General features: G+C 49.1%; 1 long non-coding RNA gene and 1 pseudogene across 2 annotated transcripts; one reads left to right on the top strand and one right to left on the bottom strand.

Moving 5' to 3' along the window:
• The first annotated feature begins 2,278 nt into the window (after window positions 1-2,278).
• Window positions 2,279-8,904, top strand: LOC100400174 (spermatogenesis-associated protein 31A6-like; annotated as a pseudogene). The gene is made up of 4 exons (XR_013527939.1): window positions 2,279-2,518; window positions 3,602-3,695; window positions 4,253-4,313; window positions 4,906-8,904. The product of XR_013527939.1 is annotated as a spermatogenesis-associated protein 31A6-like (transcript).
• A 179-nt stretch (window positions 8,905-9,083) lies between these two features.
• On the bottom strand, window positions 9,084-19,991 carry LOC144579730 (uncharacterized). The gene is made up of 3 exons (XR_013527940.1): window positions 19,758-19,991; window positions 18,085-18,219; window positions 9,084-10,333 (listed from the first exon to the last, which is right to left on the bottom strand). It is a non-coding gene; the product is annotated as an uncharacterized LOC144579730 (long non-coding RNA).
• Window positions 19,992-23,503: the final 3,512 nt, after the last annotated feature.

The following is a 23,503-nucleotide window of genomic DNA, read 5'->3' as shown; positions in this document are numbered from 1 at the left end:
TGAATCTCACGAGAAATCTTCAATAGGAAAATACTGTTCAGTAATAATTCTTGCAAAATACATATAATTACAAAAAAAGGACAATGTGACAGTGTGATCAAGAGGCCACTAAAGAGAAAATTAATAATGTCCTATGATAAAACTATTATTCCTAATAATCTCAGGAAAAAACAGAAAAAATGGGGTGCAGAATGGAAACAATGAGCAGAAATTTCATCCATCCAATCAAAATATATAAAGAAAAGGCAGAAAATAAAAAGAGCTAAATAGTGAACATCAAATGAAAGGCATAAATCAGATAAATCATTATTACAATAAATAGAGGTAAAATTCTATCAACAGAGACTATAAGTTGGATTCAAAAAAAACAAAGGTATCTATTGTAAACAAATAGGTAATGTGACATAGAAACAGATGTGGATACAAAATAAAGCTCTGGGCAAAGACACATCATCCAAATGCAATAAAAGTAAAAACAAGTGGCCGTGTAAGTATCAACATGGCATTTTTTAATATATTCTTGATATTAATCATATATGTATGTATGATCTGCAAATATTTTCTTGCAATCCATGAGTTGCCTTTTCACTCTACTGATAGTGTCCTTTGATGCACAAAACACTTTTATTTTGATTAAATCTATCTATTCTCTTATTGGCTGTGCTTTTGGTGTCTTTGATCCAAGAAATCATTGCAAAACCCAAATCATGAAACTTTTCCTTTATGCTTTCTTCTAAGACCTTTATAATTTTAAGTCTTATGTTTAGACCTTTGATCCAGTTTGAGTTAGTTTATGGATATATACTATGTATATATCCACATGCAAAGAGTGAGGTTGGGCTCTTATTTATACTATATATATATATATACACTATATGTATATATGTATACATACACCATATGTATATATACAGTATAGTATGTATCATATATAGTATATAAAGTATATAACATATATGTATATATAGTGTGTATATATAAAGTATATAATATATATGCATATATACTATATATATACATACATTATGTTATGTTTTAAAAATACATACAAATATATTTTAAAAAGCTCAACATCATTGATGATTACAGAAATGCAGATCCAAATCAAATATATATTATATGTTATATATTATATATGCATTAGCTAGTATATATTAATCAGCTATAATAATATATTATATATATTATTATATATAATGGTGTTTATATCATTATATATCCAAAGGAATATAAATCATTCTAGTACAAAAATACATGCACGTGTATGTTCATTGCAGCACTGTTCACAACAGCAAAGACATGGAATCAACCCAAGTGCTCATCAATGGTATACTGGATAAAGAAAATGTGGGGTATATATACACCATGGAGCACCATGCAGCCATGAAAATGAATCAGATCATATCTTTTCCAGACACATAGATGAAGCTGGAAGCCACTATCCTCAGCAAACTAACACAGGGACAGAAAAGCAAATATTACATGTTATCACTTATAAGTGGGAGCTGAACAATGAGACCATGTGGACACAGGGAGGAGAACAACACACTGGCACTTGTTGGGGGAGGGCAGTGGTAGGGAAAGCATCAGAAAAAATGGCTAATGCATGCTGAGTTTAATACCTAGATGATGGGATGACAGATGCAGCAAACTACCATGGTACACATTTACCCATGTAAGAAAACTGCCGTCCTGCACATGTACCCCAGAACTATAAAGAAAATAAACACACAAATAAAATTTTAAGAAATTATCTTAATTGTATGTGGCTAGGTCCCTTTGATTGAAAGTGAAATGGAAACAATTAAAAAAAACCCTTACTATTCAAAATTTACAAAACTAAATAAGAGTAAAACAAATTTACATTTTGTCCCTGGATTGATATAAGACAAAAACATTGTGTGGGAAAGCTAGAGTTGAGAATGAATGAGATTCTGAGAATAAAAATCCATGGTACATAGTCAAAGTTTCAGAGTCAACTTCAGATTTCAAGGATTATAAAATAGATAACCTCATACCACCATCTCCAACAGATAAAAGGAACCAAATAATATCTGTGTTCCAGGGAGAAAGAACAGAAAATTGGCTGAGCCTCTGTCACTGACAAAACTTAGTGGGAAGGAGGAATCTGGAAGGGGGTAGGGTAGAGGGATCCAGGACTTGCGGGGTGGGGAGAGGCTGTGCTTCAGCCTCCCCCTCTCACTGCCCCTCCCCCATCAGGGGCCCTTTGTGATATGAAGGCCCCAGCTCTGTGATGCAGGCCTGGGCCCCAGTCACTAGTCTGCAAGGGAATGCCCAGAGCTCAGTTGCTTGAAGGCAGCATACCTATTCAGATGGCAAATATTCCGTTTCCTCTAAAATTTCTTAGTGATTTGTGGATAAACACCCCCAGCTTTACACCATGAGTGTTAGATATCTTCCTCACCCTGGTATTTGTTGTGGGGTTATATTTCCTATTAGCCCCCTGCCTCTCTTCCATCGTGACCCACCCTCACCATCACCCGGGGAGAAGAGAATGGTAAGGAGCCCTCAGGCTGGACCCACACAGCACAATTCTATCCTTTCTTTCTATTATTAGCTCTACTTTTCCAAATCCAGTGGAGAGACTTCCTCAATGAGAAGTGTCAGGAGAGACCAGAACATGGTCCTTCCAGGGAGAGGCAGAGCAGCCAGGGGTTGGTAGGGACTGGGATTTCCATCCCAAACTCTAAGTCCATCTGTGGGGGAGCACAGGAGGCGCCAGCAAAACCAAACCCCTGGACTCAGTGGTGAGGACCAGTCAGGACATGGGGGAGGTCTCTGTGGGAGGGCACTCATAAGCCCCTTCCTGGGGCAGGTGGCTGGGGACCCAGCCTCATCTGTGTGGGGTAATCTGGGGGCTGTGCTGAGCCTCTGAGGGCCTCCCACCTGGGCCTGGAGTCTCTTCTGATCTCCTGAGAAGCAGAATCCTACCTGACAGCTCAGGTGTGCCAGCGGGCCTGAGGCTGGGTGTTTGTCAAGTAGAGGAGCACCTCTACTGTTACTTAATTATATTATATATTATACATTATATTATAGTTTATATATGAAATATAATATATATATATTTCCTCATATATAAAATCCCTCTTTGTGGTGGGTTTTATTGTTTGTTTGTTTTTTGAGATGGAGTCTCACTCTTGTCGCCCTGGCTGGAGTGCAATGGGGATCTCGGCTCACTGCAGCCTCTGCTTCCCAGGTTCAAGCAGTTCTCCTGCCTCAGCCTCCGGAGTAGCTGAGATTACAGGCATGCACCACCATGCCTGGCTAATTTTTGTTATTTTTAGTAGAGACAGGGTTTCACTATGCTGGCGAGGCTGGTCTCAAACTTCTGATCTCAGGTGATCCACCCTTCTTGGCTTCCCCAAATGCTTGGATTACAGGCGTGAGCCACCCCGTCTGGCCCCCTCTTCGTGTTTTTCTAAGAAGAAAAGCAGTTTATCATCCACTTAAACATGAGTGGGAGGAAGCACACCGCTCCCTGAGCAAGACAAGAGAGCTGTGCGGTTCGTGAGCACCGCCGCTGGACTGGGGGCGGAGAGCGAGAGCTGGTCTCAGCCCCTCGCCCTTTCTTGTCTCCCAGGGTCACCTTCTCTCCCAGGGTCATCTTCTGTCCCAGTGTCGAGGTCAGTGGAGGGGGAGGCCCAAAGGCAGGAAGAAAAACTACTGTCGGAAAGGTAAGGCTCTGCCGGGGCACACTAGAGTTCATTTGATCTCATTTGTCCCCGGAGAAAAGCGACTCTGTCTGAGGAAGTCAACTGAAGAAGCCTGAGGTGGGGGCTCCTAGGAAGGAAATCAGAACCCCGGGTCCCTCTCAGATTCCGTGCTGGCATGAATCCATGGTGGGCCAAGGACTGGGTGTTCCCCAGCAGGGCACAGTGTAGGGGGAGGAGACCAATGCCTGTCTGAATCAGGAGAAGGGTGAGGGGGCTGTGGACAGCTGTTCAACTCCGCTAAGGCTGATTCCTCTTTGAGACCACCCCAGTCCTTTCTCCCCACAGGGCAGCTTTGAGAACTATGGGGATGGGGGGGTCTATGTGTGGAAGCCCTTTGTGGACAACAAAGGCTTGCTCTCCGTGCCTCGCTCTCACTGTCCAGGCCATGTGGCCTTGGACACAGATGTCGTTTCCAGGGTCTGACTCCCCATGGTCTTCCCTCAAGAAACATCCACTCAGCCTCCTGTGAGATCCCAGGTCCCTCCCTCACTGCCCTAACCCGGTCTCCTGATTTCCAGCTTCTAGAGACTTCCTGATAGGCCAGGAGGGGATTCTGAACTTGCTTTCACAACTGCAGCGGTGAGGCACTTCCCCTTCCCTGCATCCTTCTTACCGGGCTGGGATTTGACCCCAGGGCCTTATGGCAGCCTGAAGCTGACCTGGAATGGGGAGACCAGGGGGACAGAGGATGAAAGTAAAAACCCTGGAGCAAGGGGTAGGAGAAGAATTGGGGAGTCTGGGTGCAGGGCGGTGGAGGGGCATAGGAGAATTGGGCAGTCAGCATGTGGAGTGGAGGAGGGACATAGGAGAATTGGGCAGTCAGGATGTGGGGTGGTGGAGGGACATAGGAGAATTGGGCAGTCAGCGTGTGGGGTGGTGGAGGGACATAGGAGAATTGGGCAGTCAGTGTGTGGGGTGGTGGAGGGACATAGGAGGAGAATTGGGCAGTCGGTGTGGGGCAGTGGAGGGGCATAGGAGAATTGGGGGTCAGGGTGTGGGGCAGTGGAGGGGCATAGGAGAATTGGGGGTTCTGGCTGTAAGGCAGTAGAGGGACATAGAAGAATTGGGGGGTCTGGGTGTAAGGTGGTGGAGGGGCCGGACCCCACGTGCCCACTCTGCCCTATGGCCCTACCTGCTCCTGGTGGCAGCTTGTGCCTCCTGTCTCCTGCAGCATCCTGGGGCCTCATCCTGAGAAAGGTAACTTTGGTCAGCTCTCTGGTCCATATCCCCCAGGTGAGGAGTGCAAAAGAGCACCTGATGGAGCCTCCCAGTCCCCTCAGCAGCCGATAGAAGATGCCACTCCCATGCTTTGCCCATTAGCTTCCCCGGATCCTCAAACCCAGCATCCTTCGCCTCTGGTCTCCACCCCATCACCAGGCCCAATGGCCACCTCAGTCTCCCCTCGGAGTGCCTCGCAACCACCAGAGCCTTCCCTTCCCCTGGAACACCCCTCACCTGAGCCACTTGTGCTTTTCCCTAACCCACCATACACCCCTGATCTTCTGGCCTGCTCTCCGCCTCCTCCGAAAGGCTTCATTGCTCCTCCCCTGCGGGACTCCACTCTGATGACTCCGTCTCACTGTGACTCAGTGGCGCTTCCACTGGGCACCATCCATCAAAGCTCATCTCTGTGTGAGGATTTGGCGACTTCTGGCCCAGCTATCTCAGGCCTTGACTGCTCAAGCAGTCATGTCTCTGTGTCTGCATTCTGGTGTCAGGAAACTACCAGAACCTGGTGCGTCTCCAACCCATCGGTCCAGCAGGATCATCATTCTGGCCACCCACCAGAAACCTTGTCCTTGGGAGACCCCACAAACAGCCAGATGGAAGCTGGAAGCCCCTTTTTGCTCAGCTCTGATGGCCAGAATGTCATGGGAATACAAGTCACAGAAAGAGCCAGGATCAACATTCTGGAGGAAAAAGAAAAAGATGGATAATTTCCAAAACAAATGAACACAGAAAAGCACTTGAATTCTTTTGGGAATTTGGTGAAATCATTGAATGCTGAGCAGGACACCACAACCCTAAAACCTGTCTGGGACATGGAAGACTTGAAACAACTGTCCAGTCCTCAGAAGCTCTCAGATCCTGGAATCCTGAAAGAACATTTTCAGAAGAATTGTAGCCAGCTTTTTGGGGCCTCCCCTCTCTGCACAGAGAATCCTTGGTGGCTAATGCCTGGGTTTCTGAGAGATCTTATGCTTTACAGTCTCCTCCCTTCTTGTTCAATGGCATTCCCAATGTCCGCCCAGTTCAAACAGAGACTACAATGTCTCCACTGCTTTACCAGGCCCAGTGCCTTCCCCATCTGAGGCCTGAATCCCAACCCTTTATTTCGCCCACACCCCAATTCCAGCTCTCACACATGGCTCAGGCAGAGGTTCAGGCCCGTCTTCAATCCTCTTTCCCAGTCCAATCTCCTGCTTTTGCATCCCCGATTAATAATTCTGAAGTAGCTTGCCCTGTGTCACAGAATAAGACGCAAGCTCTCACCTTACCTGAAATGCAGCACCCTGAATGGTCTTCTAAACAACTAGAAAGTGGGTTGGCTTTACCCTCTAGGGCACAAAAACCTCAGGATGTCTTTAGTGCCTCCACTCCTAACCTTCCCCAGGGTAGCTTGACAGCAATCATTCCTGAGAACTTTCCAGTCAGTCCTGAACTCCAGATCAACCTGGGAACGACCCAAGAGTCTCCGGATCTGATGCAGCCTCAGGAGAAATTGCCAGGGACAAGTCAGGCCAGCGGCAAACTCAGACCCTTGCAGTTCTCCAAGTCCATGGGCGAAAGCAGCAAGGACATACAGAAGGTGATGTTCCCACCAGAGAGTAATCTGTGCACACCTCTAGGACAAATTCGGGGTCAGACCCCGCAAAATCTAGCCAGGTGCATGAAAAGCTTCCCAGGGAAGGTTCTGGGGGCAGAACCTCAAGTCTCTGAGGAATCGGAAAGAGACTTGAAGATGCCCCTGAGGAGAGACTCAGAAAGTGATTTATTAAGATGCACAGAGAGAAATCGTATAGAAAACACCCTGAAAGCCCATGTGGGCAAGAAGTTGGGCCAGATCAATGAGGGCTTTATCCCCATTCGTGTGTGTCAATCCTGCCTTGCTGTCAACCAGGCTTTTTCCCTGTCCAACACCCACATGAAGACCAGCAATCTAACACCCCCGAAAAGTGAAAGAGCCAGTGTGAACACGTCCCAGGAGCTTTCCTTCCTCGATCTGTGCACTCAACAGGTGCTGGGACACCATATTGTGAGGCTGTGGGCCAAACACAACTGGAGCCTACCCCTCAGGGTCCTCAAGCCCATTAAGCTCTTTAAACTGGAAAAAGTTCCATCCTTATCCCTAACACAGCTTGCCAGTCCCTCCTCAGCCACCTATGAATCTAACCCTAGCTCAAAAGTTGAGAAAGCCACGTTCCTAAGAGAGTCACTACCAGCAGGTCTGAGAAATCAGGTGCTGACCAAAGCATCTGTTCAGACGCCAGACAGTCTTCTGGTGTCTTCACCCATATTTACCAAGTTCCAGATGGCCCCACAAGGGATCCCATCTTGGAATGCCCATGGGTCCTTGAAGCCTCCTCCAGCTGGACAGGAGGACAGGTGGCCTTATAAGCCCCTCACGTGCAGCCTCACAGGCAGTGCCCAGCAGAGTGGGAGCTTAGAAGCCCAATCTTCAAGGGCTGGAGAGACCATGGAGGCAGCGCCACAACCCAGAGTCTCCTTGGGAGCCTTTATGCTGGCAAACCTCCAAGCCACACGTAAGGATGTGAGTGGTTCAGAGGGTCCAAAGACCAGTAAAGGCTCTCAACTCCCTAACTCAGAGACCCAGCCTCAAGTTTGTGGCACTGTTGTGCTCCCTCCGGATGGTTTTACTGACTTTCCCCTTGCTACAGAGAGTTTGACTTCTCAAGTGCTCCACGGCTGTCTCCAGAGCATGCCTACCGGGAACATGCAGGCTTCCCGGGAGCTATGTGACCTTATGGCAGCCAGAAGGAGAAACCCGGGGTACAAGGAGCCCAAGAACCCGAAATGTCAAGGCTCATGCAAGAGCCAGAGCCGGATGTTTACCCCTACTCACAACAGTGAGAACCCAGCGAAGCCCAACTTAGAGAAATGTGAAGAAAGGCTTGAAGAACTGAGGAATCTCCAACTCACCCCAGTCAGGAAAACAGAAAAACCCATCAGAATGAAGGCTTCTGGCTGCTGCCGTCAAAGAAACAGCCTCCTTCAATAAGCGACTTCGGAAAAACATCAATTTTTTCAGCAGGTCTTTTCAGTGAAAAAAAAGCAAGCCAGTACCAGTCACTGCCAAGAGCCAGAAAATAGTAAAAAACATATCACATGTGTACAGCAGCTGTGCTGAAACTGAGGGGCTCACGGCAGCAGCTGGACACATGCTGGAGAAAAAAAATGACACTTTGCTGTGAGCATCATGCCTCTAACGTAAATCAGCACAAACAGGAGTTCCAAGCCCCAGTCTGTGGGTTTCCCTGCAACTGCAGGCACCTCTTCCACCCGGAACACAGCAGAATGCTGGGCTATGCAGCCAGCAGTCAACAAGCCACTCTCAAGAGCCAGAGTTACCCCAACAGAGAGAAGCATATCAGAGATCAACAGTCCTTGAAAAGTGTCCGGCACAACAATGAGCAATGGGGCCAGGACAGCCCCAACTCTTGCTCCCCAAAAAGGCTGTCTCCCCAGTCAGCGCCCCTCAGGGCAGACTGAAGACAGAACATTTAATATTCCAAAATAAACAAATATCTCCTTTTTTCCCCCCATAAAAGGATAATATCTTTTATTTGTGTTGTGCTTGGTGTGGGCTTGTTTTCTAGAAGTGACAGGACATGGAGGGATTCTGAGAGTGGTGTTGTAAGCCCATCTTCATCCTGAGTTCTTTCACTGAAACTTAGGTTTCCATAATACTGTCTTCACACAAACAACAAAAAATTCTAAAAACAAGATGAGAACACCTACGAAGATCCCACTCAAAGATATTGTTCAATCCATCTTTCTACTACTTACTCTCTACCTCAAACTTTATGCAGCTGTAGGAATAAGGTTTGCAGAGATGTCATAGGACTGAATATCTCCATGCAGGCTCCAGGAACTGCCACAGTCAAGTAGCTTCATGTGTCACAAAATAGTGGAAGCTCAGGTGGGAGAGTGTGGGCCCTGAGTTCAGAAGCCAGGGAAGTCTTGACCCTGGATATCCTGGGGGAGAGTAGATAATGCCTGCCCTTGGGAAGCCCCTTCTCTCCCTCGCAAAGGCTGGGATGGAGATGGGCCCTCTTAGCTCAGCCTACATACAAAGCACACAGTCCCCATCCCACTGCCTCTCCCTTTCTTGCACTCTGGAGTGGGGGTGGGGAGAGATCTTCCAGCACTGTGGATGTAAAAATGGGGGGTGGGGGCAGGCCTTCATGGAGGCTGCTGAGGACTGTAAGCTCCCCTGCCTGAAGTGAGTGAATGACCCTGCTCCTGGGTCACCTGCCTTTGTCTGTCTCACCTATGTGTGTCTCAGCTTCAGAGAAGTAGTTCTGGGTGAATGGGGCAGGGCATGCCTGTGTGTGCAGAGGCTACCAATGGTGGGACTCTGTGGAACTACAGCGGGATGCAGACAAAGAATTGAAAAGGAGGCAAAGTGGTGTGAGGACTCTGTAGGCAGTGCCATGACCTGGGAGCCTCTGACATTCCAACCCCTTCCGCAGGCATTGAGGGGCCTATGGCTCATCCTGGCCCCACCCCAGGATCTGTCCCTGTTCCAGCTCCCAGACCACAGACCTAAAAACGCATTTACCCCAAACACAGAGGGCCAGACTAGTGAGAAGGCAAAGTGGATAAGGGAAGATGAATTTCTTAACATCTTTAATAAGCTTGCACATAGTAACCTACTGAATTTTTTTTTTTTGAGACAGAGACAGAGTTTCACTCTTTTGCCTAGGCTGAAGTACAGTGGTATAATCTCAGTTCACTGCAACCTCCAGCCCCTGGGTTCAAGTGATTCTTCTGCCTCAGTTTTCCAAGTAGCTGAGATTATAGGCACCCACCACCACACCTGGCTAATTTTTTACATTTTTAATAGAGATGGGGTTTTGCCATTTGGCCAGGCTGGTCTCAAACTCCCGACCTCCGGTGATCTACCAGCCTTGGCCTCCCAAAGTGCTAGGATTACAGGCATGAGCCACTGTACCTGGCCTACCTATTGAATTTTTAAAAGGATGTGTTGACGATAGGTGAAAAAGCAAGGACTAGAGAACCCCAGGCATGACTTGAGAGTCTGGTGTCCTTTAATATACACGTAGCCCCAGGACTGCCCCCAGGCGAGAGGTGGTGACTTAGAAGGACCCCAGCAGCTGAGCTGGGGTCACACAGCAAATCTCCCCCGGCTCCTGAGGTCCTTTCTTGCCCCACAGACCAGCAGGGGAAGAGGCAGGCAGGCAGATAGGATTTGAACACACAAGGCAGCTGGAAGTGACCTGTCCAGAATGAGCAGGGGGTGGGCATGGCTGGAGCCATTCCTGCTCTGTCTCCCTCTGCTTTCAGCACAGCTTCCTCCTCTCTGGGCCCTCTCCGTATGGGAAAGCAGGAGGTCCCTACAAATCAGGGAGAGGAGTGTGAGGTCTCTAGAGGGAGTTTCTGTGCCTTATGCACATACAGGCATGCAGGAGGCCCAGTTCCAGGGGCCTCATTTCCATGGTGGAGAGGACTGTGCCAGGTGGTGCCACTGATTTAGATGAAAATAGAAATAGCCCTGCCCCCAGCATGTGCGACTGGTTGGCACTTGGGGTAAAGGGGGCAGTAAGCAACAGTCCCCAGCATGTAGCCTGTCCTAGGGCCAGGTCTGTCTGGGGCCCAGATGACTGAGGCAGCCTCCAAGGTGGACCCAGCAGTGACAGCAGAGCCAGGACCAGCAGGAGGGGTTGGGACCTGGAGTAGAGATCAGCTCCGGTCCCCCTGGGGAGCTCAGGAGAGAGAGTCACAGAGCTGGGACCCTGACTACTGAGGATGGGCCATGCCTGGCTGCTGCTGGGTTCCCTCAGGAAACTGATAGGTGAGTTCTGGGACATGGAGGAGCTGGACATGTGGACCCCACAGCTCAGGCCAGGAGAAGCACCACAGGAAACGCTGGCCAACCAACAAGAACATAGGAAGGCGCAAGCAAGCCCTTACCCCTCAGTCTCCCATGGGGTGCAGCGAGGCCAGCAGTGGAGACCACAGAGACATCCCACAGAAACCTCACAAAGACAACTTGTAGAGAGCCCACCGGGACCACTCACTGCCACAGAGAGAGACACACTGCAGCCTCCAGAGACCCCACAGAGCTCTCAGAGACCTCATGGTGCCCCAGAGACACAGCACTGATATTCCCAGAGTCCTCACACAGACCCCTTTGGAGAACCCCACAGAGACCACACTGAGAGACTTGATTCAGTCCCACAGAGATCTCCTGCAAATTTCAGAGACCTTCCTTGGTTCTCACACAGAGGCCTCACACCTGACAAAGGCCTCAGAGACTTTACACAGAATCATAAAACAGGGAACTCATGCAAAGACTCATGCAGCTCACCTCGTGATCTGCCTGTCTCAGCCTCCCAAAGTGCTGGGATTACAGGCGTGAGTCACCTTGCCCAGCCTCTCTTTTATTTTTAAGTTGGAGTCTTGCTCTTTCACTCAGGCTGGAATGCAGTGGCATAATCTCAGCTCACTGCAATCTCCAACTCCCAGGTTCAAGTCATTCTCCTGCCTCAGCCTCTCTAGTAGCTGGGATACAGGTATGTACCATCACGTGGGCCAAGCTAATTTTTGGTATTTTTAATAGAGATGGGTTTTTACCATGTTGGCCAGGCTGGTCTCAAACTCCTGACCTCAAGTGACTCACCTGCCATAGCCTCCCAAGGTACTGGGATTATAGGCATGAACCACTGCACCCAGACTGGTCCTGTAATTCTCTCTGGGCACCCTGGCCCTGTGAGCTGGAGGAGGGCAGGTGGGGTCAGGCCCCGAGCAGCCCCTGATAGGTGTTGAGTGAATGAGTAGCAGTGGGGAGGGGAGGCTGGAGAAGGCACCCAGGATGTGTTTCTCCCACCCCCCAGCCTTGTCAGGCCTCCATGTCCTGCTGAGCTCTTGCATGGTGGTCCTTTCCCACTTACAGCTCACTGCCTTGGACTAGGTCCCAGCCAATGGCCCGGCAGAAGTGTCCTCTCTGTTCTTACCCAGTATGACCTAGATGGGAGCCAATAAGCACATGGAATGAGCATAGCCCTGAGGGGTCAAAAATGTGTGAGGAAGAAAGGGAGGGAGGGAGGGAAGGAGGGAGGAAATGGGGCACCAGAGAAAAGGAGGGAGGCAGGAAGGAAGGAAGGGAGGGAAGAAGGGGGGGAGGGAGGAAGGGGGCAATGAATGACTGCACATACAAAGCAATGAGTGAATGAATGCCCAAAGAAATGAGTGAATGCACACACAAAGGAATGAATGAATACACACACCAAAGAATGAATGAATGAATGCACACAAATGAATTAATGCACACAAAGGCAAGAGCCAATGTATGAACATGCCACTTGTGGGGCGTGAAGAGGCCTGAAGAGACCCACAGTTGAGGGTTGTGTCCTTGCTGCCGAGGGACCTGGACATGCTGGTGCATGGGAGAAGGGCTTGGGCTTGGAATGAATTGGCTCACAGGCAACTCATCAAGTGTCACAAGTAACCCTGAGCAGCAGGCTTCCCCTCCCGAGCCTTAGCCCCACCAGATGTAACATGGATTAGAAGAGCGACCTCATGGTGCTTTTCTGAAAATTCAGTAGGTGAAACTTGGTGGCTCATGCCTGTAATCCCAGCACTTTGGGAGGCCAAGGCGATTAGATCACTTGAGCCCAGGAGTTTGAGACTAGCCTGGGAAACAGACCCTGTTTTTGTTAAAAAAACAAAAATGAAAATTCAATGGGGTGCCGGGTGTGCCAGTTCTAGAGCTGTGACATTTGTTTATTTGGTTCAACCCAAGCCACTTCAAACAACTGAGCCCCCCCCCTCAGCCAGTGGGCCAGGCCTCTCAGTGTCACTCTGGCTGAGGGGGTGTGTGTGTCTCTCCTTCCTTTAACTGTCCTCATTCTTTCCATCATGTGTGTGTGTGTGTGTGGTCTTTTCTCTCTCATACACACACACCTGTCGAATTTGCATGCTCTGACACAGACACACAGTCATACTTCCTTTTAAAAAAAAATTTATTTTTAGAGGCACAATCTTGCTCTGTTGCCCAGGCTGGAGTGCAACAGCACAATCAAAGATCACTGCAGCCTTGAACTCCTAGGCTCAAGCGATCCTCCTGACCCAGCCTCCTGAGTAGCTGGGACAACAGGCATGCATCCCCATGCCTGGCTAATTTTTTTTTTTTTTTTGGTAGAGGTGGGGTCTTGCTATGTTGCCCGGGCTTGTACACTCCTGCTTCTGTATGTAAGTATGTATGCATGTATGTATGTATGTATCCTCTTTTTTGAAAATGATTTCATTGAATCTTTCTTTAAGCACAGACTTTTCTGAAGCTCTGGGGACACCTGGAAAAGGAAGGGAGGGTTCTGGATACCCCCTAGGACCACATTGGCCCTGGATGCAGGACAAGCCCAGGCAGGAGAAACAGACCCTGCTGAGGGGTCTTCTCTTTGCCTCCTCCCTGGGTCCCAGCTGGGTGGTCTCCTCGGTTCACTGCTGGCCAGGGTCAGGCAGTGCATGGCCAAGCCCACCGCTATGTCATCATTCCAGGGGGAAGGGGCTTGAAGGCTGCATCATGGGGTGATGGGAACTGGATTTAGTTGGTATGATCTGAGCTCAGGTTTCAGCTTTTCCACATCCTGGTGGTGGGGCCTTTGGGTGGAAATTCCTCCCCACAAAATGAGAGCTTGTGGGAATTAAACTAGCCCAGCATTTAGGAAATAGCCCTGTGATGTAGGTTCATGCTCTCATGACCCAATTACTTCCCAAATACAAAAAATTAGCTAGGAGCGGTGGTGGGCACCTGTAATTCTAGCTACTCAGGAAGCAAAGACAGAAAATTGCTTGAATCCAGGAGGCAAAGGTTGCAGTGAGCTGAGATGGTGCTACTGCACACCAGCCTAGGCAACAGAGTAAGGCTCTGCCTCACGAAAAAGAAAAAAAGGAAAAAAAAAAATGAAATGGAAGGAAATGAAAAGGAATATATGTAACATAGGCAAGGACTTCATGACTAAAACACCAAAATCATTGGCAACAAAAGCCAAAATAGACAACTGGGACATAATTAAACTCAAGAGCTTCTGTACAGCAAAAGAAACAATCAACAGAGTGAACCAGCAACCAACAGAATGGGAAAAAATTTTGCAATCTACCCATCTGACAAAGGGCTAATATCCAGAATCTACAAAGAACTAAAACAGATATACAAGTAAAAAGCAAACAAACCCATCCAAAAGTGAGAGAAAGATATGGACACTTTTCAAAAGAAGGCATATATGAGGCCAACAAACATGAAAAAATGCTCATCATCACTGATTATTAGAGAAATCCAAATAAAAACCACATTGAGATATCATCTCACGCCAGTCAGAATGGCGATCATTAAAAAATCTGGAGACAACAGATGCTGTAGAGGATGTGGAGAAGTAGGAACACTTTAACATTGCTGGTAGGAGTGTAAACCAGGTCAACCATTGTGGAAGACAGTGTGGCACTTCCTCAAGGACCTAGAAATAGAAATTCCATTTGACCCAGCAATCCCATTACTGAGTAATATACGCAGAGGATTATAAATCATTCTATTATAAGGACACATGCACACATATGTTCATAATGGCACTGTTTACAATAGCAAATACCTGGAACCAAACCAAATGCCCATCGACGATAGACTGGACAAGGAAAATGTGGCACACATACACTATGGAATACTATGCAGCCATAAGAAATGATGAGTTCATGTCATTTGTAGGAACATGGATGAATCTGGAAACCAGCATTCTCAGCAAACTGACACAAGAACAGAAAATCAAACACCACATGTTCTCACTCATAGGCAGGTGTTGAACAATGAGAACACATGGACACAGGGAGGGGAACATCACACACGGGGTTCTGCTGTGGGGGCCTAGGGAGGGACAGCGAGGGAGGATGGGGAGGTCAGGGAGGGATAACATGGGGAGAAATGACAGATGTGGGAGATGAAGGGATGGAGGCAGCGAACCACATTCCCATGTGTGTACCTATGCAACAATCCTGCATGATCTGAAAATGTAACTCAGAACCTAAAGTACAATTAAAAAAACAAAAAGATTTACAAGGAATCAAAAAGCATTTAAATATCCACATGAAGATATTCATCAGCAAGACTGATACTGCAAAAAAAGAAAATCAAATCAGTGATATTAAGAATACATTGGAGAAGTCCTCCAAGAATGCAGAGGAAAAGGATAACAGCATGAAAGTGATGATGAGAGCTCTGTGAAATCCAATTTGAAAACTCCAAAATTAATACAATAAAATTTTCAGAATAGAGTAAAACAACAAACTAATGAAAAAAACAACAACAAAAAGAACATTTTTTTCTTGACCTTTAAAAAAAATCATGTTCTATAAAAAGAAATCCTCACATAGACATATCCCGGCAGAATATGTATTGAAATGCTGGAAAACTTTAAACCATTCTGGGATCTGAGAAAAGTACTTAGAAATAATGAAAATCAGGCTGACCCTGGCTTTTCCTATGTGATAGAAAATTCAGGGAAACACTAGAATACCATCTACATAGTTGAGGGGAAGGGTTAGAAACCCAAGTAACCAGAGATTTTGGAAACACACTTGTGTAGTCTGACATCTGTGAAAATAACATACTTGGCTGTTTTTGCTTTGAGAGTACATATCACCAATAAGCAGCTTAAGAAAAATATTACTTTAGTTCAACCATTATGGAAGACAGTGTGACAGTTCATCAAGGATCTAGAACCAGAAATACCATTTGACTGGGGTGAGTGTGGTGAGGAAGCAGCAGGGGCAAAGGCCCTGGGGTGAGTGTGGGCAGGAGGCAGCAGGGGCAAAGGCCCTGGGGTGAGTGTGGGCAGGAGGCAGCAGGGGCAAAGGCCCTGCGGTGAGTGTGGGCAGGAGGCAGCAGGGGCAAAGGCCCTGGGGTGAGTGTGGGCAGGAGGCAGCAGGGGCAAAGGCCCTGGGGTGAGTGTGGTGAGGAGGCAGCAGGGGCAAAGGCCCTGGGGTGAGTGTGGTGAGGAGGCAGCAGGGGCAAAGGCCCTGGGGCGAGTGTGGTGAGGAGGCAGCAGGGGCAAAGGCCCTGGGGTGAGTGTGGGGAGGAGGCAGCAGGGGCAAAGGCCCTGGGGTGAGTGTGGCGAGGAGGCAGCAGGGGCAAAGGCCCTGGAGTGAGTGCGGTGAGGAAGCAGCAGAGGCAAAGGCCCTGGAGTGGGTTTCATTAGGAGGCAGCTGGTAAATGTCATCAGCCTGGTGTTCACATGCATGGCCCAGTTCCCCTAGTCCACTCCTTCAGGGGCGTCAAAGGTCTCAGCCTTGCACAAGAGATTTCCCAACTTTTCAAACTTGTCAGCCCTTGAGGTTTGTCTTCTTGGGTGGGTTTCTGCTGTGCCTGAGAGGTGGCCCAGGGCCACGTGACAGGGGGAGAAACTAGCCCAGCAGGCCTGGGTTTGCCTACCACTCTGCCTCTCACTTGCTGTGTGACCTGAGGCAAGTTACCAGAACTCTCTGAATATGTTTTCCTAGCAGAGCTTTTGATACATGCCTGGTGTGAGGTGTGCGGTCAGGAAATGCTGTTTCCCTGCCACTTTTCAATGTTTCCTCTTCTCAGCCAACATTTAAAACAGTTCCCACAGGCTGGGCGCAGAGGCTCACGCCCGTAATCCCAGCACTTTGGGAGGCCAAGCAGTAAGTGCCCCACGGGCAACAGATGTGCTGCCTGGGAAGCAATGCTGGAGGCTGTGCCCACTTGGGCAGATGGTCAAGATGAGGCAGGCACCAGTTTAGCCCAGCCACAAAGCTGCTGAGGCTCTGTGCCTCTGTGCCTGCCTGGCACACGATATGGAGCCAGGACTGAGTGGGCCTCTGTGCTCTGGGCTGACCAAGGATGAGACCGGGGCATGCTGGAGAGAGAGCTGACTCCCGACAACCCGGGCTTTGTGTGGAGTAGGTAAGGGAGCACCCCACCACTTGTCTCCCCATGCCAGTGACGCAGTGCCCGGAGCCTGCAATCCTCACTCTGGGTGTGGGCCAAGAAAGAACGGACCCTTTGGCTGGTGCACTAGGCGACCTTCAGGCTATCTGGGACCAGCTCTGACAGCTCTGGGATCAGCTGCCACAGCAACCTACACATGGCATAGGGCAGCAGTAGTGGCATCCCTGGACATTGACCCCAGTAGCATGGAACCCAGGACCAGATACTGCCACAGTCAGCCCGCAGGTGTGGGAGGGCAGGAAGCGCTCAGTCACAACTCTGTGGCTGCACAGTGCCCAGCACTTGCAAACCTGTGCTCTGAGCCAGGCCTAAGGAAAAGTGGACTCTAGGGTGGGATGGCAGTACACTCCCTGATCCCCATGCCCTTGAGGAGCAGCCCCGCAAGAATCTGCCATGGGCTCAGCCACAGCTGCAACCTGGAAATGGCACAGGTCAGTATCAGTGGCAACCCCTGGCCCTGTCCTCCCCCACCAGCAGCAGGAATCCCAGGGCCAGATGTCACCATGGTGCCTAATTTAGGTGGTTGGCGGCGCAGCTACATGGTGATGGAAACCAGCGCTCAGACTCATCCTGGGTGCTGCAGTGGGCCCACAGCCTGTGACCCCACACTCTGGGCTTGGGCCAAGGAAGCACGGATCTTAGGGTAGGGGGAGGTGCCCTGGGTGACTCCCAGGCTGAGACCAGCCCTGCAGCCTCCCATGCATTCTGCTGCACCTGCCACTTAGAGATGGCAATTGGCAGCATGGTGGCAACCCCTGATCCTGCCTGCTTCCTCCAGCAATGCAGACCTAAGGGCCAGACCTTGCTGCGGCACCTAAATCAGGCCCTGCGGCAGGAGGAGGACTCGAACTGGAGCCCAGCCCCATCCCAGTGGCTGTAGGGTAACCAGCACCTGTGACCAGCGCCCTAGACCAGGGACAAAAAGGAACAGAAGAACGGAAACCAGCACTACCACCCTACGGCTCAACTGTAGCTGCCACCTGCACATGGTGCATCAGAAGCAGTGGCAACCCCAGCTCTGCCTGCCATAAACAGCGGGGGGGGACCCAGGGACCAAGGCCGCCTCAGAGGCTGCCACCTGGCCACCTCTGCACCCGTCCCTGCTCTGGTGGCAGCCAGCCACGCTCCTACCTTTCCGGCACTCTGCACTCTCCGTCGCTGCCACCCACTGCAGTGAGGCAAGCTGTGGTGCCACAGGCTCCAGCCTCCAGCATGCAGCAGATAGCTCTTCCTTCTTGTGGCATGGAGCAAAAAAGCCAGAAAAGCCTAGAACGGGACATAAGAGAATGGTAGCATTAGACCCCCACCTTGTCATGCTGGCCACTGGGTGGCATGGGCCAGTTTCAGTGAAGACACTCGCACCCACCCTCCAAAGGCCACAGCATCTCTTTTTGGCCCAAACTGTCTAGGTAGTAGAGACTGGAGACACCATGGTGCCTGGGCTTCCCGCTCCATAGGAACCACTGGGACCACCCAGGCTGTGCTCGGGAAGCAGGAGAGCAGAAACTCAGCCCAGCCAGCCCTCCCCACCCATGTGCTGGTTCCCATTCCTGAGACCTCCACCCACAGGGCCCTGTCACCCCATGGTGTCTGCTACAGAAATGTGTGCCCACCACGCAGCAGCAGATGGCCCTTTAGAGTTTAGAGTCCGGGGAGAGGAGGACCACTTCTCTCTCAGAGACCACTGCTGTCACTGAAACTTCCATCACCTGCCACTGGCAGTGCAGCTTCTGACAGAGCCCCTAACCTGCTTCCACCGGCAGTGTAGCCCCAGGACAGTGCCAACACCCCATCCCCCACCACCCACAGTGTAGCACATCATGGCAGCCCCTAACCTGCTCCTGCCTTAGACACTGCAGCACTCAAAGGCACCTGCAAACTACCCCCCTACCATGGGCAGCACAGCCCGGGATAGCACCCCATCAGGCTCCCTGGGGTGGGCAGTGTAGCCACAGATAGCATCCCCAAGCAGACCCCCACCACATGCAGTGATGCCCCCATATGGCACCCAAACCACCCCCCACTGTGGGCGCTGCAACCAATAGTGAGTGCCCTAACTGATTCCCCGTCGGAAACAGTGCGGCCCTGGATAGCGCCCCCAACCAACTCCCTGCCTTGGGCAGTGCAGCCACCGATAGCACTCCAAACTCCCTCTCCACCTTGGAAAGTACCCCCATGGCTAGCTCGGGTAGCCCCTGATAGCGCACCCAACCTGCCCCTGCCACAACCCACGGAGCCCGGAATAGCACACTCACCCACTCTTTACCAGGCAGCTCAGATCCCTGAGAGCACCTGACCCACCTGCTGCCTCCCCACCACTCAGGCTGTGTATCCGGCCCCAAGAGTGCCCCCACCAACCCTCTAACCCACTCCACAGGCAGTCCAACCCTGTGCACCTCTCCCAACAAGCCCCCCAGCCTCTGTCTCAGTGTAGTCCCAATGACGCCTTTACCACCACCCCTCCCCCACCACCAGCAGTGTAGCACCCCCTAAACCATCCTCCACCGCCAGCATTGCAGCCCCAGACAGTGCCCCCAACCCACTCCCCATGTGGGTGATGCAGCCTTGGATAGTGCCCCCAACCAGCTCCCAGACACTGGCAATGATGTCATGGATGTCACACCAGCCCCCCCCCCACACTGGGGGCAACGTAACACCTGACAGCACCCCGAACCCATCACTCGCCGCTGGCAGTGTTGCACCCCATAGTGCCACCAACCCATCCCAGACAAAGCAGGGAGCCGCGGAGAAGGAGCAGGGAGGTCTGGAGGATTCCTGGTGGGGTACAAGTCCCCGCCACTTACCGCAGAGACCTGTCTCGTCCTACACTACCACGTTGAAACCACCACGGCTTCTCCAAAGAAACTCGCTCTGACAGCGCAGCGGCCGCCTACGCCGACTTCCCTCTGGCCAGGCTGGGGCCGCCGTCGCGGCCGCTGACTTCCCTGTGGCCGCGCCGGGTTGGCCGTGGCTGCAGCCACCGCCGCAGCCGCCGCCGCCTCCGCCGACTTCTCGAGGGCAGCCGCTGCCTTCTCTCTGGCCTGGCCGGGCCGGGCGGGCTTCCGTAGGGGCACACACGCTGACAGGCACTCGCCTCAAGGCTGAAGCACCACACCCTCTTAAAGGGGCCGCAGCTCAGCCTGACTAGAATAGCTTTGGGTTGGATGAGAACAAGTTTTAGGTTAGCTAATCAGACCATAGAAATAAAGCCCAATTAGAGTAGACCTTGAAGTTTGCTCTCATCCAATCTGAACATGTAGTCTAGGAACCCTGTATATAAAGGATGGCAAGCGGGAGTCTTGCCATTTCAGACGTGGGGCCCACCTGCTCTGACCTGGCTTCGAGGAGAAGTGGGAGTAGCCAGCCACCGCCCATGCTGGAGGCTAGAGTCTGCCATGTCTGCTCGGCTCGCCTCGCTGTTGCAGTTGTTGGCACTGAGGGAGACTACAGCGCAGCTAGAAAGGTAAGATGGCGGGATAGGTTCACCATCTTGGCCACAGCCTTAGGCATGCGGGACGACTTGGGAGTGAACTGCCATGGGCAGTGGCACTATCCAGGGTGTCACTGCTGGTGTTGCGGGGGCTAGTGGGGGGGTGTTATTTGAGGCGCCACAGCCCGCGTAGGGGAGAGGGTTGGGGGCCCTTTCCTGGGGTGTGCTGCGCATTGCTGGGGGCTGGGATGGGGCCTGCCGAAGCGGTACTGTCAGCAGCAGTGGGGCTCCTATTTGAGATCCTGCAATGGCTCCTCACTGCTCTCAGGATAAATCTGTACTTTTTATTCTGACCTCACAATCTGGTTCTGTCCAACTTTTTGTTGTGTCTCTGTGCTCTTTGCTCACTATACTCCATCCGCCCTAATATTCCAGCTTCTTAAACATGCTAAGTTCACTCCTATTGACAACTGAATGCAATGTGGGATCCTGGATTAGATCTTAGCCCAGAATAGGTCTTCAGTGGAAGAACTGGCAAAATTTGAATAAGGTCTCTGGTTTCGTGAATGGTAGTGTATTGATGTTCATTTCCTGCTTTTGATCATTGGAGTGATAGTGAGATGTTAACATTTGGGAAAACACAAAGAAAGGCAAATGGACATCTCTACTATTTTTGTAACTTTTGTAAGTTAAAATTGTTTCAAAATGAGTTAAAAATGAAAAGGAAGTTTTCTCTTTCAGCTGGGAAAATGGCAATGAATTAATAAGAAATTAACGGTGAAGTGATGACTCAAATTCTACATTGCTCCGAAAGCAAGTAAGAAAATCAGTGGTTATAGAGAAGTTCTTACATGAAGTAATAAAAATAAAAATTATTATATTAAGCATTTTCTCTTTTCTTTTCCTCCCCTCCAAATGAAACAACATACTGTTCTGCATTTTATTCTACCTAACACTATAACTTTTGAATGACTCTTGTATTTTAAACCTAAAATTTGATTAAGCTTTGCTTAATATTAAAAAAGATAGTATAGGTCACAATGATATTTGATGCAAACCTTGGAAAGACAGAATCTTATTGATCCAAGAGCTTTTAGAATTCAAAGTACTATTCTGGTTGTTATTCTACTCATTTAAGATAGGGAAATGAACATTTACATTCTGGCGACCTCAGAAGTACAATGAACAAAGGGCACCAGCCAGGTAGGGCAAAGGTCTGTGTGCGCCCTGTTGCTGTTACATATTTATCAGATGCATGCTCTGTTATATTACATTATTTTTCTCTTCAGTGTTTACTGAGGAAAAACAAGTATCTCCTCGGGCAAGTCAACTGTTAACTTTGCAGTTTTTATTTAATCTCCCTGGAATGTAACCCTTAACTTTAAAGAATGTAATGGCCATAAAACTTATAAAGCATGTTTCTTAAGGAAATCGTTCATACCTGTTTGTTTAATCTATTAGATATGAATGTTATAGAAAATTGAATTTATCCACTTAAGCTGTAGATGAACTTTCCACCTTTCTGATCAGAAATATACCATCTTATGGTATAGATTCTGTTAGAATAATTCATTTAGACTTTTTCAATTAAACTTTTTCTTAGAGGTTATTAAAAATAAAGGTGCTTCTAGCAGTTTCATATCTAAATATGATGCAAAGCCTTGCTCTTCCATGGTATCATTTGAATGAGCCAAACTTATTTAGCCATTCCCCTATAATTAAATAGCTAGGATGTTTCTAACATCTCAACTTAAAAACAATATTGCGATGAATGTCGTGTCTGTATATGTTAATATGTAGGATAAATACCTATAAGTAGAACTTCAAAAGGTATTTGTAATCAGTATTTTCATGTGTATATAAAATTTTCCATCCATACAAAGGTTGCTAATGTATCTTATTTATTTAAAATTTAAAACATAATTTTATATGCCTCTTTTAACCAGTAATATGATACAAAGATTTTTCTTAAAGTAACATTGCTCCTCTTCTCCCATTGTCTCTGTCATCTATACTACTCCCTGAGGTAGTTCATGTTATTAAAAGGGTGTGTTTCATCCCAAACATATTGCTTCCACATACATATATCAGCATACATACATATATATGTATACACACACATATGTATAGCATACGTATATGTGAGCACATATTAATATATCTCCATGCACATACAAGCATGATTTTGTTAATTTTTACTGAAATGGAATCATACTCCATACTTATAAACAAATTGCTTATTTCACTTCATACCACATAATTTTTATTCTACAAATCAGTACATATAAAATTCATATTTACATATACTCTATCTTTCTGTTATAATTTTCTGCATGAGCCACAGCGCCCGGGTTTTTTTTTTTTTGGAGACGGAGTTTTGCTCTGGTTTACCCAGGCTGGAGTGCAATGGCAGGATCTCGGCTCACTGCAACCTCCGCCTCCTGGGTTCAGGCAATTCTCCTGCCTCAGCCTCCTGAGCAGCTGGGATTACAGGCACCCGCCACTGTGCCCAGCTAATTTTTTGCATTTTTAATAGAGACGGGGTTTCACCACGTTGACCAGGATGGTCTCCAACTCTGGACCTCGTGATCCACCCGCCCTCCCAAAGCGCTGGGATTACAGGCGTGAGCCACCGCGCCAGGTTTTTTTTTTTTTTTTTTTTTTTTTGAGACGGAGTTTCGCTCTTGTTTACCCGGGCTGGAGTGCAATGGCGCGATCTCGGCTCACCGCAACCTCCGCCTCCTGGGTTTAGGCAATTTTCCTGCCTCACCCTCCTGAGCAACTGGGATTACAGGCCCTCGTCACTATGCCCAGCTAATTCTTTGTATTTTTAGTAGAGACGGGGTTTCACCATGTTGACCAGTGTGGTCTAGATCTCTTAACCTCGTGATCCACCCGCCTAGGACTCCCAAAGTGCTGCGATTACAGGCGTGAGCCACTGCACCCAGCTTTTTTTTTTTTTTCTTTCAGCCCCATCTGTGGCTGCCCTTAGAGCTCTCTGGCCTTCCTTTGCTTGGGTACTGAGTGTTCTTCCCATGGAAGGCAGCAGGGATGCCCAGTGTGGGTTGGGGCTGTGGGGACCCTGGGTGCCAGGGGGCTGCTAGGCCCTCACCTCCTGCC

The sequence above is a fragment of the Callithrix jacchus genome, chromosome 16 (genome assembly GCF_049354715.1).
Source record: "Callithrix jacchus isolate 240 chromosome 16, calJac240_pri, whole genome shotgun sequence".
In the NCBI taxonomy this organism is placed as follows: Eukaryota; Metazoa; Chordata; class Mammalia; order Primates; family Cebidae; genus Callithrix; species Callithrix jacchus.
The sequence above is the reverse complement of the archived record's forward strand: the minus strand, read 5'-3'. Positions and strand labels throughout refer to the sequence as shown.